Source organism: Lates calcarifer, linkage group LG1 (assembly GCF_001640805.2).
Source record: "Lates calcarifer isolate ASB-BC8 linkage group LG1, TLL_Latcal_v3, whole genome shotgun sequence".
Taxonomy (NCBI): Eukaryota; Metazoa; Chordata; class Actinopteri; family Centropomidae; genus Lates; species Lates calcarifer.
The window spans coordinates 9,094,281-9,109,699 of NC_066833.1; the positions used below are offsets into that span (position 1 = coordinate 9,094,281).

The following is a 15,419-nucleotide window of genomic DNA, read 5'->3' on the forward strand; positions in this document are numbered from 1 at the left end:
ATGAACCATTTGATATGATACTACATTGTACACTACAAATGTAAGAGCAAAAAATCTACACCAAGCCAAACCTGGCAAAAATATTTAAATACACAATTAAATTGATGTAGCTTAGCAATCGTGAATGTACAATTCACACGCTGAAGTGGTGTGCATGTGTTTTCGTAAAAGCAATCCTCTATATTTAACGAGCGTGGGGTGTTTTTGTCTGGTTTGGTTTTTTATCGCAACTCTAACTTTGGTTTTTCAGGTACGATCTCCCAAACAAAACTATAGATCAGTTAAAAAGACAGAAATATCAAGAATTACAAAGAGATGCTTGTAATTCATTATCCACACATTCACTGCTGGTAGCTGCTGATGAGAACCAATCAGGAAGCAAATGTGCGTTTCCAAAAGTCTTAAGTTCTGCCAATCCAAATCACAACGCAACCCAGACCCATAGCAGACGTAAACATAGCAACAGTGACGCCTTTTAAAACCAGGCTAACATTAACAGCTCTTTCCTGTCCTTTACTTGATATGGGGAAGTTTACAATCCTGCAACCTCAGCCATTTGTTAATCTTGATCTTCCTGGTCAAAGCTCAGCAGCTAAACAACAACTCCGATCTTCTACTACCAGCTCTATTCTGCAGCTCTGTTTCCGCATCCTTTACACAACTCACTAAATTACTAATTAACAATTTTAAAACGTCTGCTAGAAACATTAAAGTCAGCTAAAGACAGCGTTTGAAACCAGCTCATGGCTGACAGATGTAGCAACAGTAACAAGGGGAATTCAGAGGTACATCCTTGTAGCAGAAAAGACAAAAAACAATGCTTAAGTTAAATAAAGTTTCTTCAAACCTTAAGGCCAGTGAAAAGCTCTGCCAAGAGGAGGAGATGGAGGAAAGTCCCCACAGAAAAAGCTGATTCTGAGGCTCAGCTCGTCTAAAAGAATCAGCAGAGGCTTTCCACAGTCTGCACCAATCAAACCATAAGAGACGAGTACTGACCGCTGGACACCATCTACAAAAACTGAGAGACTACACAGAGGGCGACCACACGGCCATTAAGTCTGGTGCACTCAGACAAATGTGGCAACATCAGACTGCCTCTCCTATACTGCACCATGCTTTATTCATTATGTTTTCAATTACCTTGCCTTGGTATCGGTGACAGGTTTTAATTTTGATGGGAAAAAAAACCATACGCTGCCACAGAAGCAGTAAATTATGTGAGAGCATGTCACAGCCTGAGGGAAAAACCAGGAGAACGACACATCAAACTGTAGAGAACTCGGTTTTCTTCTAAGGTTCAAATACTCCTACATCCACAGGTCATCCTTTATATATTTCTCAGTGATTACGCTGCAACTGTCTTTTTATTCCAATCATTTCATTACAGTGTAGAACAGGAACATGTACACTGTGGAAGCTGAACCCTTAGATGTGAAAATGGGATGCTGAATACAGGCCAAGTCAATCTGCACAAAGGACAAATGCAGAGATAAATATATGAGCAAACTGAGGCCTGTCAGGATAATTTTATGGGCTGTTACGTTGCTGTGTTTGATAAATTACATTTCACACTGGTTATTCAAATCGGTTCATCTTTTGTGACATCTGTGTGAATGAGCACTGAGGCTCTTTTGAATAATAATCATACATTTTCTCAGACACAGTGAATGAGGTTTTGTTTGTATTCTTCTGACCTACTGACACTTCTCTAATCACTTTTATCAACCAGGTCAAAGACGATTACCCAAAAAATTTAAAATAAAACTGTTTGGTCTTGGATTATCGTATAGGACCGATCTGTAGGAAGGATTCCCTCCCCGTCTCTGCTGCTGTAAATCCTGGTTTAAAAGTGAGTGCAGTATCTCCTGCTAACAGTCGGGGGTCACCCACAGCTTGTTGTTGTTTGTAGCTGCACAGAGGACTCTGGTCTTATCAGCTCCCACATGCAACTTGTTCAATAAATAAGTTTCACCACCAATTCAGTCCTGGATCAGCAGTCAATCAGGGCCCTGCTAAATCAATTTTATGAGCACTTGTTAGATTTACAGTCACAGGTTTGTTTTCAGACTGGCATGTTATAAAAAAAGTTCTGTTCTGTTTCTGTTTATTCACAGCTTACCATCTGTTTCTGAATGTTGATACTAGAACAGAACTGTTGTTGCTCTTCAACCAAATAACTGCAGGTACACAAAATAAGCCTCAAGGGAAAGAGTTTTTCTTGTTTTCAGTGACAAGTAAAAAGACATTATTAGAACTTTTTCCACATTATCACTCTAATTACAGTATACTCCTGTGTTCTGTTCAGTAAATTTCCTGTTTTTGTCAGTGGAGTCTGGTACTGATGTACACTGGTGCTTTGGAATTGGTGCAATAATGTGCAAGCAAACAAATGGTGCAACTGTCCAGGTCAAAGTTAGTCCATTAAAGTCCATTAATCAATACCAGACTCCATTGAAAAAAGCAGTGATTTTACCAAGCAGAGCAGAGGAGCTGCTGGAATACCACTGCTTCCTGTTAGTCATCTGTCAGTCTGTTTTACTGTGTGAAGAAGTAATCGGATCCTTTACATGAGTAAAAGTATGGAGGCAGTGGTATTCCAGCAGCTCCTGTGCTCTGCTCTGTAAAATTCTTGTTTTTCTCAATGGAGTCTGGTAGTGATATATAGTGATGTTTCTGGTTAAACTAAAAGGATCTTCCTCTTTAATAAACAGCTCCAAACCCAGGGTTGAAAATATTTATTTCTGAAATAATTATCCTTTAACTTATTCATTAGTGCCATAGGAGTAAAACTAATGGATTTCCTGCTACAGTCCTGCATACGTCTGTAGAGGGGAAGAAGAAGCCCGGTGTTCGTATATTTCTGTTTACATGGAAGTGGATTTCTATAATGTGCCTTATTAAGTTGTCCACTGAGCCCTAATTCTATACAAATACACAGTCAGCCAAATATTTTTCATACATCATGAGACATGGACCCTTATGTGCATGGAAGTTGCACAGCTGTTTTTTCCCCTTACTGGTACAATTTTCTCTGCAGATGGAAAGTGCCAGCTTTGATAAATCTGATAAATTACCAGTTGTAAACTGTTGACCAGTCGATTTTTCTGACAGGCTGTTTCACCTGAATTTCTCCTTCCTATAAAGATGTACTGCAAATGGGGCTTGATTGCTCCCCAAGGTGGTGAGTTACAGATTTAATGATGTTTAACTCACTCAGCTTTCTTCTCCCTCATGTGAATTTTCTCATGTTATTGTTGTTGCACTGATCTTCAACACACAGACATGTATCTGCAATAAGCTAAGAGTGGTGATGTATCTCTCTCCTGTTGAGAATAAAAACGTAATGAATCAAATTAATGGACAGCAGCAGTAAGAGTTGCGCTGGTATTGGGCAGGAGGTGGGGAACACCCTGGACAGGTACAGTAAGAACTAATTTTTACCTTCACAAAAACGCTAAGTACACAAAATTGTCTTTCTACCCCCTGTGGTGCTCTGACCCTGCAGCTGAGAACCCTTCTGCTAATTTGTAGATATAATCTAATATTAAAAAAAGGACTTTGATCTAACCACAGTAATGGGGTCAGTGGCTGAGAGGACCTTTTGACAGCAGTGCTACTCGGATGTAAATGCAGATGAATGGAGCTACACATCAAAGGTTAAAATCATCCAAATCCCTAAAACCTTCAGGCTGCTCACTGCAACAATGGACAGATATCAGAAGGGTTAATGTGCAGATACAAATACTGCAGTCACCCGGTTTGTGGAGACCTCAGTGTGTCACTGTTACAGACCACTGGGCCAGCCATGTGTGTGATACGTGGGCTTAATGTGTGTGTCTGTTTCTTATACATATATATCTGTCAAGGGAAGCCTAATATCCTGCGTCGTTAAGCAGCATTTGACATCTTCACACCTTCAGCACTTAACGTGGAGACGGCACCGAAACGCTTTGATGTTCCAGCCTTTAACCACTTAATCCCAAAGAGGAAGGAAAAATTAAGAACCTCCTACATTTGAATTTGGTTTTTGTAGTTTTCCACATTGCACACACACACACACACATATTTTTGACATGCATATCCCAGCTTGACATCCATGCATATTTTATTTATCCCATGGATAATTCAGAGGGCTTTCCTACGAATTTACAGAGATCATTTTAACCCTTTCAAAATAAACACACGGAAACTCCCCAAACAACTGCAGTTACAAGGTTTTCATGCAGCCAGAGCAACATGCCTGCATGTGGTGAAATGATCGCGGGGGGTAATCATGATGTCATACAGCTCCCTCTCGCAGAACGACGAACGCGAATTAGCCGACGGATCAAGTTCCGTCAAATCTGTGTGCGTGGAGATCGCACCATGCTGGTTAAATAATCTGCTTCCACTTCTGATTCGCCTGCAGGGAAACAGATTGTGGCTCATCTCACGAGGAGCGGCACAAAATGTCAAATAAATAGAAGATGCTCTCCCAGTTTTTTTTGTTTTTTTTTGTGCTCCTACTTGGTGTCACGATGTCAATTAATGTTGAGGAATACTTGTGTGTCGACTAATTAAAAGTGAACGTCAACACCTGATTCAGGCTGTCTCAGTTAACTGTCTTTGTTTAGCACTGATCGGAAACACAGTGTGTCTCAAACAGCTCTGCAAAATGACTTGTCTCTAATGTCATCAGATGACAATACAGGAGCAAAGCAAAGAGTGCAAGACAAGAGAGAAGGACAGCCAGAGTTGTGCACAAGGCCTGCTACAATATCTGAGTAGTTGCACTGACACAGTTTCAGTATTCCATTAAATGAATAATAGAGGAAGAAGGGATGGTTTAAGAGCATTTCCTCTTTCCTAATGTGGAAAGAAACGAGCAGAGAGAAAAGAGCAGCGCATGTTTGCAAGGTGGCGTTAAAGTCTTTGCACACTTTGGATGCACCACAATAATACTCAGTGGTCCAAATGTTAATGCTAATAGGACATTCTTTAACGTGTCCCCTGGGGGCAGGGGAATTTTTAGCGATTGATAAATTAGGTTGTACATATGGGGAGGTGGAAAATCGCAGCTTGGGTTAATGAGATCGTAAGGCGCCCACCCGCCCCTTTTTTCTCCAGACCTGCCCCATTTCATCACGCCTGCTCTCCCCGTCAAAAAAAAAAATAAATCACCTAAAGACGCTGAGTATACGGCAGCAGCAGCAGCAGCAACCCAGGGAAGTGTTTTCTCAAGCTCCTGAAGCGCTCGCCTCATTTTCTACATCTGCTTAAGCTCACTCCGCCGCGTTCTCGCTGACTTAGCAGCCTCTTCTGCGGCTGCTTCAGGAGCTGCACACACACACACACACACACACACACAAAATAAAAAAAATAAAATAAAAAATAAAGACAGTGTTGTGGAAAAGTGTGTCAGGGAAACAGAAAGCACTGCTATACCATTCTTCCTCTCCTGACTCAGAGGAAATACACTGAACATGGAGAAATATGAAACTACATGCTTAAAAGTTCACAGCAGGTTTGACAGACGTTACCCAGGTAGGACAGTCCTGGTCTGATCACAGCAGGAAAAAAATCATATCTTAATTTAGTTCCTGCCATGGCTGTCCTGCTGCAGACGCTCGAATCAGTTCCCTCCTTTGGTCTGATCTTCTGTAATGTGATTTGCAGAGATGTTGAAATTTCATATGTCTTATTGACTATTAAATATTGTTTTATTGCCTGTATGGCAGTATTTTGGGATGCTGTGGATTTTAGCTTTGTGCAGGAATAATAGTGTTTGCAGGCTGTACACAAAAACGACAAGGAGGGCACTGTTTCGAATTCAGCAAATCCAATGTGAAGACAAGACGCAACACTGAATTGATCACTGGATGCTGCCTGTGACTACAGTGTTTTCCCAAACACTAGTAAAAACCCATCAGTGAGCCACATGATTTCACTGTGCGACATGTTCCTTTATCGTGACGAACACACACACTAGTTTATTTTGAGTCAGTCCCACATACACCCTCCTGGGGACGCAAGTACTCATTAGCACACCAGATCTGTGGCTGAACATAGTTCAGCACAAACACTGTAATTTAACTCCTGTTTGCCAGAAACCACAGTGCCCAGCTGTTTAGGAAAATTCTCAAAGGTTTAAAAAAAAAAAAAAGAACTATATATTGTTGACCTCTTCCACTGTATGTCCACAGTATCAGCTGAATCACTAGGTAAGTGTCCGCTGTGTCTGTGTTCCTGCCTCAGCCTCCAGCTGGGGCCAATCTGTTGGTCAGGTGTGGCTCGGCGGTGGCAGCCACGGCCTCGCCAGCAAACTGAGAGGACTTCCACACACAGCCCAGATACAAAGAGGGACAGCTTACACTGCAGTGCAACCCCTAATACACGACACATACAAAATATCCTTGTAGTGGCAGTGATGTTTAATGTCACCACAGCACACCGAGCGGTCACTGGTAGCCACGTGGCATACTTTGCTATTTTGGTCAAATGGAAGTGTCCTGTATTTGTGATGTTTTGACTCGTCTAGGAGGACACACACTAATGCACTAAACCTCACTGGAGGGACTTTCCCCGTGGACCGCAGTGAAGGACAGTACCCCGGCTACAGCTAGCCAGCTCCATACTAAAAGTTGCAAGCGAGGACCTTATGCTGGGTGGATTATGTCTAAATAAAGCCTCGGCAGTGTATGAATCACTGTGTCACTGATCCTCTCTGCTTCCCAGACAACAGGTTTGCCTTCTGCAAGCTGTCACTGGCTTTCCACTCTTTCAAATGAAGAATAAAAGAGAGGGAGAAATCGAGACTGCGTGAGGAGAGAGAGAGGGGAGTTGACGTTCATCATTCGAGTGCCGTGGCTTAGCCTAAGAGGCTTGAATAATCAGTATGTTAAGCTGTCAGGGTGTGCGCTCGCACCTACCACGCGCTTACAAACTCCTGGGTGCTTTTTAATCAAGCAAAACCGCTGAGAGGCAGTGGTGAGTGCCAAGAGCCCAGGCTAAGAGATGAGCTTTAGAATATCTGTTACACTTTTTCCTGACATCACCAGACGTGCATTTTCACTGTAAGCTGCAGACACGTCTGTTTTTTTTTCCCCCTTAAAGAGAACACAATGAATTTTCTTTATTTCATGAGAATCATCATGTGCAGTGGAATTACCTCATACTGCCTCCATTATCTACAAATACTTTCCACATTCGCTGCCAACAAACGCACCAATCCTCATTGTTTTGTGACGTCGAGCCACTCAGTCATGACCTACTGCACAACATGAGACCCCACAGTCTGCAGCATTACTGAACTGTCAGTGTGATTTTGATTATGAATATCTGTTAGAAAGTGCTGTTGAAAAGTTTGTCCAAATGGTGCGTTCATGTGCAGTCACAGTCTGGGGAAAATGGCTGGTTTTACAGCTGATGCTCAGTGCTTAAATGAGTCTATTCTCCCACCACTGATTCAAACTAAAATATCCCAACTAGTGACTTGAAATGAGGCATCCATGGTGTTCAGAAAACAAATCCTGTTAAGTTCATCCAGTGCCACGAGCAGCTCGAAATTTGTTTTAATCTAATATTTTGATTCATGACCAAACACCTGCTAAATTAATGATATCATCCTCAGCTGTGCTTTGTGTTTAGCACTAATTTTGCAAATGTTAACACACTAATCTAAGATGGTGAATATGGTAAACGTTCTTGAATACCTGAGGACATTAGCATTTAGCACAAAGAAAAACTGAGTCCAAGATGCTCGACACGTTGCAGACTCCTGATGCTGCTACTAACCATGAAAAAAGTGGAAAAAACTAACAAGAGGAGATGTGGCGCACCCAGACAATTACCCTCCTCAGTCCTAAAGGACAGAAAAACATTTAGAGTTCACTAAGTAGAACCCCTTTGTGTACTCAGGGTCAAAATACTCCCATTCATCATTTAGGTCAGACTATAAAGACCATCTCAGAAGAACAATGGTATTTAATGGATACTCTCCACCAGCAGGATGGATTCAGAGGTCAGACCTTCATACAAATTTTATCTTTCAGGGTGATGCAGACAAACTTCTCTGCAGGGATGGGCAGGAGTGTTCTGAGTCAGTGAGTGCAGGATTTAAAAAAACATTAAATGGGAAAAAAGTGAATAGCATAATTCAAAAATTGAACAAACGTCTTCAGAGATCAAGACTGATATTCCATATCTGCTCAAGCACTACCTGAACGCTGGACCCTGAACCCTGGCAACCTCTCAACCTCCTCTGTAAATAAAACACATACCTGAACGCGTCTTTAAAAACAAGGTTTTGACAGTAAACACATTAACATGGAAGCAGTCAAACACAGGTAGTGTCATTCTGTGGACCTGTAGCTGAACACTTCACCTAATATTCAGCCAGAGTCATAAATGAACACATTTGAGGTCTAATCTATTAAAAAACATAACAACACAAGGCTAATTCTGCCACAACACTCCTCCATGGGTGTGTGCATAGTCCTTTGATCACTAGAGCTCTCTTAACCCGACGCCAACAATAACATTTTCTTGTCACTTCACCCTTTGAGCTGGTTCTCCAAACCCCTCAGTATTAGCAAGTATAAAAATAGCAGCAGCACAGGGGGCAGAGGGGCTGCGTATTTATGACCATACTTGACCACCCAGAGTGATGCTAGGAAAGCAGCAGGGAAGGCTAAAGCTCTGTTCCTGCTCCACCTTTCCCTTCTTATCGCTCAGCCTCTTCCATCCTCCCCTCCCTCCCAAGTCTTCATCCCCTCTGATTGATCTCGCAACCCTCCGCTAGCTTAAATTACATCAGCCAGTGGCTTTGCACAGAGACAAAAAAAAGGGCCCTCAGTTTTCACAGATCATAATTCTCTCCAATAGCTTCAACTTTTAAAAGGTGCCATGTTCAATTTCAGCCTCCGGCAATGCCTCACACCCCCCACCCAACCCTCGCATTCTGATATGAATTACTGACGCAGGATAGGTTGTTTTTTAAGTTTACAGCCCAGGCTCAGTGACAGAAAGCTGCTTACCAATCAAGTGAGTGTGAAGGAGGGAGCAGGAGGGAGAAAACAGACAGTGGCTGCAGGAATGCCCAGTGGATTGTTTGTAGAGTTTGCTGTCAGTGTCTGATCAACTACCAGGTTGATTTGCACATCTATGAGTACATGCAGCTGTAGTCACTGGCTGCTCAAACACATTGCAAACCCAATTTTAAAAATAATCTCATGCAGTTGTGGGTGTTTTGCCACAGCTTGTCAAAGTGCAAATGTAGAACTGCGTCCTGGAGCATGTCCAGCCCAGCACGGAGCTCAACACTGTCCAGAAACCAACAATGCTGTTATGTTTCTGTTTGAGAATTCACTACGACGGCTCCGGAAAAGAATATGTCACCTGATACGCTGATTTAAATAGCTGTTGGACAATGATGGATTTATGGGGCATGGATGTTAAAATACTGTATCAGGCTGCTGTTACACAGACAATACTTACAGGATGAATGAGTTATTGGTTTTAGCCTGTATGTTGGTAATCATAAGATGCAGTGGCTGAGTTTTCACATTAATTAAATTCAACCTTTTCCCTTGTGTAGTAAGAAAGTAGGGCTGTCACTTATTATTCACAAGTAACAGCAACAGTACCATGCCTAGAACCTGAACCTGCAGAATAAACCTGAGCTGTCATGTGATTTCTAAATGTGTAACTGAGTTAATCATAAAAACAGACTGTCTTGTGTGATGGGTCACCTGGATAACGCCCTGAAGCCCTCGGTCTTCTACCGTGTTGATGGGTCTGCAGTCTGTGGCGATCCATTTCCCGACAGCATCAGTTAGCTTAGCTGTTGTCGTTTTGTTGACAGGCTTGCCCTGGCTGAGTTCTCATCCAGCTACATCCAGTCTTGGTGCTAGCATCTTTGCTAACATCAGCAAAGACGTGCTTTGCCCGGAAATGGAACTTCAGCCTCGTGTTACCTCGATGGAACGACAGTTTATCACTGCACCATGTACACACAACTGTGGTTTCATCCAAACTTCCGCCCGGAGACTTTTTAAAAAGGAAAATTTCCGTCGAGCACACCATCGTATACCTCCTCAGTCAGCGCGGTAGCTGCGTTAGCCTCGCCTTTCACCTTTCACCTCGAGCGGTAAACGCTCGCTCTGGAATTACGGGAGGAAGTTGAGCTCACACTTGGTCATATGATTAATTTGTGTTTTAAAAAATAACGCGTTAAAGTTTCTGGAATATTTGCGTTAAAAAAAGAAAACGTTTGTATTGGAGCATGTTGAAAAAGGTCGGTCTGGTTTCTTTCTTAAGAAGAGGTGCGTCACTAATGGCGCTCTGTCATCCTATTGGTCAATACAAAACGTTCTAGAACGCTGGGCCTCTTGTCGGGGTGTGTCCGAACGTTTCCCAACGTTCGAATTCGGGTCACACGCCGGAAACTGACGGGCACTCAGTGTAACAAACAGGCAGAATTAATGTAGTCTGACCAGGACCTTACACTGACCTCAGACCAGAACTCCAGAAAACACGGATCAGGATTAGAAAAACTTTTATGGCGGTGTCGTGTCAGCCTCAGCTGTACTAACATACAGGCCTCGTAGCTCATGTTAGGCCTGAATGTTTGACCCCCTTATGTCTAACTTGCCTGATGGCATGTTAGCATGTGCTAGAATGGGCAAGAAAAAGCTAGGTTTCATTGGGAAGTTCAGAGGAGGGTGTAGGCCACAGGAACAGGTAGTAAACTCAGAGTCAGCTGCAGGTCAGAGAGGCAGAGAGAAACTGGGGTAAAGCAATGATGTGTTACTGCTGGTGCGGTCGGTGAATGGGTGATTGAAGTGACCTGGAGATGATCTAATGTGGTTTTTGCCTTATGTTAAAGGTTTAGCAAACTGCTGCCACTGGGTGTTCAGTTCAGATTGGCAGTGTGAGGGTCCAAGGGCCCATGGAGGTCTTCATCCAGCCATGACCCCAACTTATTTCCTGTTACATGAACTAACGGTCCTTTTGCACTGGGCTTTTTTAAATGGGTGGAGAAAAAGGAAGGCTAAATATGCTGGCTTTGTGTAAGTCCATTTACAAGCCGAAGGGTGAGCATTACTGTATGCTCTGCTGTATTTATTGATGCTGCAGAGATGTTCAGAAACGTCCTGATCCTTCAGATCCTGGCCTTCAGGGCTTTATGTGTTAAACTGTATGAATTTATGAGAAGGTGAACAGGGGTCAAAATAAATGTGGATACAGGAGGCAGCTTTTTAAACGGCCTCAGAAATAATATCCCTATACAAAATAATTAAATAAAATCTAATAAAATATAGTAAATAAATAGTTAAATGTGATCTAATTTATAAATGATTTTTAAAATAAAGTTTCAAAATTCAAAATAACTTATAAATTCCCTGTTTTTTGTGGTCACTGTACAAATATTGTATATAATAATAACCTAGAGATGTAACTCGTGCTAGAGATGATTGAATTTGTTAGCCAAAGATTATTGTTGATGACATCAGACCTTGTTCAATATGTCATTTTAGTCAATTTCATTTGGACTCATTTTGCAGCATCACAGCCTTTAAATAAAACCCTGTGATGTGTTAAAAATACAGAATAAATAAATGTGACAGAGGTTTACACTAAAACTACAAATCTCAGTTCACCAAAGTTGAATTCATAGACAGCAAATAAGGCTCAGGTTATTCTCTGTAATTCCTATTTCCTCTCCAGTGTACAGTTTGTTTTCCATCACATTAAGTCTAAGGTCAACACCCGAAAAACCAAACACAGTAATTCCTCTACAGCCCTTTTGTCTGCGTCCGTTTGCCCTCGGCCTCTGTGTGACTGCTACCAAGGCGGCAGCCAGTCAGTGTCAGTGGCCTTTTTCACACTGAGCCAGTCCCTACCCAGGACTGAGCCAGGCCAGCAGGAGATCCGGAACGGCTCAAATGAGCCAAGGCACAAAGGGCCAGCTGCTTGCAGAGCACTGGCTTTACATAGAAGGAAGTGCGGCTTACTGAAAATACTGGATACATGCGATCCCTCTTTTTATAGTGCAGTTATTCCAAAGAGAAGATTAGTGGTGGAAAGAAGCGCAGATTGAAAAGTCATTTTGAGGAAGATGTTTGTAGGGAATGTGTGTATTTCTATATGGAATTACTCAGGATTCTGAGGAATAATTATGAGCATGTATCTCACGATCGACCAGTGAGTCGTTCACTGTCCTCAGCTTTAATCCGTCTTTTCTCAGGGACGTTATTTAATAAAACAAAAGCCCGTCTACTCGCGTTTCATTCGCTGCCACTTTAACTCTTCATCTGTGTGTTTTGCTAAAATCAATTCCCGTACCTTCGCAGCACCTAGCGCCCTGAACTGACATCTGTGGCATGATGCGATGTGAAAGTGTAAAACTGGCCTGACGTGGCGAGCCACACTCATTGTCTGCATTTACTGCGTGCAGCTCGATTTAAGCTCAAGGCAGTGGCTTATGAAGGCATGCAAGTGCACAAACACATCACAGAGGCTCATAAATATCTCATTCTACAAGGGATTTCACGTATGCATTCTTATGAGAGCTTACACTGGGAAAGTTGATGTGCAGTAAGTGCATTAAATATAGCTGCATAAGAGCTGCTGGGCTGATGTGGCGAGGAAAAAAGGACTTAAGTGGAGGAAAGCAATGCTATTTAATTTTCTTTCCTAGCTCTACAGTTCTGTGAGTTTTCCACACTGATAAATCAGGTCAGTTTCAGAGGATGGTTAAGGTTTGTCACATGAAGTCGTAGAGATTCTATGAATGAGTTTTTCTCAGAAGCCTCCAGTTAGATTTCTTTTTATTTTGGTCTCTGCTGCAGTTTAAAGGCTCTGTAACCTGCTTTCCACTGAAAATCAGACTCAGGAGGAGAATGAGCAGTTGTGACTTTGTTTTAGCATTTGGCCCAAAGCCAGATGAGATTCTGACAAACACCTGCATGTTTCTTCAAGAAGTAAAGACACCCAATTTACACTTCCTAATAAACCAACAGCCCAACAGCTGAATGAATGAATATGTGAAACCAGTCAACAACATCATAAATATGCTCTTCATGGACATATTTATGGTCCAAAACATCATAAATATGCAAAATGTTCAGAGTCAGATTTTAAGTGTCAGAGATTTCAGGGTTTTTTTTCTCTCTCAGTTGTTCAGCAGAAACTATCACAATAAAAGCCTTTCAGTGAAAGCTGCTCTCCCTCGAGGTGTCCATTCCCCAAAGGCTTTGTCACAGATGCTCCTTTTTTCCAAATTAGAAAATGATTATCACAGACAGAAAGGTCAAACTGCCTGCAAGAGAAAGCCAGCTTTTTCAAAGTTGACAGTCACAGGCAGACTAAATATGGCTGTATTATGAAAATATTTCAACAGAATATTAACTTGCAAATGAAGAGGATCTGATCTGTGATGTGGTGGTTTTAAATTGCAGTAAAATTCACACCTTTGCAGATAATTGGAGGAACTGTGGTGGACTTTACAAATGTAAAGATCCTGATAGAATAAGATGTGATTCAAACTCAGACTTTGATGGAGCTTTGCTCTCCAGTTGTGTTTGAGCTCCCACCTCCTCAGAAAACTCCTCAAAGAAACAAAACACCACATCAGGAGAAGCATTTCCTCAGCTGTTGACGTTGTTGTAAGATCCAATTTTCAGATATGATAGAGTGGCTTAAAAAACTCTGGGCTGGGCAGTATTGATGTCTAAAGCACTTTAGCAGCATCTCTGTCTCCCACACACACACACACACACACACACACACACACACACAATCCACTTCCCCTTCCTGGTAAAGTACAGGATGTGCGGATGGAGAACGAAGCAGTTTTTTTCCTCTGCTGCTGTTGCCAGGAATGCTTTATGGGCCATGTTAATATTGGAGTTCTCCTGCTGGAAAGATTCAATCAAGCAAGTCACTGCCTTGTAAAGTCATTACACTTTGTGCAATGTCATGCGTTCTGGAGCCAGTGGACAGTCCTGCGTTCTGTCCCGGCGTTAGGGGAGACGGCCCAGCGGAAACACGTGTGCGCCGGCACGTCAGCACCTATAAATAGCCGTGACCAACTAACATAAACACTTTTCAAAAATCAATTAGAGACGCACTCTCCATGACCAAAAACACAGGATGCTGTCCTTGTCAACTTGTGCTCCCGGCAGACTTAAAAACAAAAGACTTGATTCACTTTCCAACTGAATTTGCACGCGCTGGAAGCTGGAGGCTATGAGACTGCAAAAGGCACGAGGAGAGAAGATGATGAAGAGATTGTGAGGGAGGAGGAGGAGGAAGTTGATATCAGGCTGGAATATCAGAGAAATAAAAGTGACCTCGCTGATACCATCTCCTACAACTGTGTCACTTTTCTGACAGGGACAGAAGCGCTGCAGGGAGAAGTTGACATGTGCACACAGGAGAAGAGAGAGAACGGAGAAAACAAAAACACGAGCAGCAGCTTCAGAGGTTTTCACGTGAGTGAAGAGAAAGGAGGAGCGCAGAGGGCAGGAACTACTTTTAAAGCAGTCAGCATGTGCTGGAATAGGCAGAGTCTTACCTGCTCAGAGGCTGTGGTTGGTGGGACGGAGAAGTGAGGAGAGTCAAAGGGTCCCGGGGTGGTCTGGGTGGGAGGGGGGGTCTCGGTCCGGCTCGAAGCAGGGCTGGAGGGGTGGTCCAGGAGATGGGGAGGAAGGATGGAGTGACAGGGAGCAGGGAGACGGGGAGGCTAAAGGGGGGAGAAGAAACGCTGCTTGCCTCTCCCTCCCTTTCTCTCTCTCTCTTTATCTCTTTTCTCCCTCCAACAAACACACACACACACACACACACACTCTGACACGCGCTCAGAGGCAGACACCAAAACCCCGAGTCACTCAGATAATAGGCAGAGAAAGAGTCTTTACATTTACACACTCTGCCACAGGGAGAGGATGGGGGGAGCTCTCCTCCCACTCTGCTCCAGGCAGCCAATGGGAGGCTGCACAGAGGCGTCCAGGCAGCCAATCACAGTGGGAACAGCCGGTGCCTTGCCCCAGCCAATAAGTGCAATAGCTCATATCCAGTTGGAATAATTACAGTATGGAAGGAGTCATGAAAAGCTTCCTTCTGAAGGACAGACCGAGCGTTGCTCTCCAGCCAGTGTGTGATTTAGAGCTGCCACAGACATTAGAGTGATTAGATTCTGGGCCACTTAACCCGGCAGCACAGCACCGCTGCATGCTTCTCTGCAGACCTGGCAAAAGCCCTGCAGCCGCACAGGAAAAGACAGACTGAGAATTACTCATGTACGGTCAAACAGGGGAAGACGTGCACAAAAGGCAGGGACGCACGATGACTCATGCAGGCATGTGTTCACATTCACAGGGTCTCACAGAAAACACCCACAGGATCAATTCCCCTGTGCCACGTACAGCACGTTTACA

General features: G+C 43.1%; 1 protein-coding gene across 5 annotated transcripts in view; it reads right to left on the bottom strand.

Moving 5' to 3' along the window:
* pcbp3 (poly(rC) binding protein 3) overlaps positions 1–15,062 on the bottom strand; it is a 48,985-nt gene extending 33,923 nt beyond the window's left edge. Inside the window, exon 1 of one of the 5 annotated variants that reach the window (XM_018683182.2) lies at positions 14,558–15,062. The gene's annotated coding sequence lies outside the window, so the exon portion shown is untranslated. Of the gene's footprint in view, positions 1–9,728; positions 10,339–14,557 lie in introns of those variants that run through there. The other 4 variants (XM_018683181.2, XM_018683180.2, XM_018683177.2 and 1 more) reach the window with 4 other exon arrangements.
* Between the last annotated feature and the right edge of the window lie 357 nt (positions 15,063–15,419).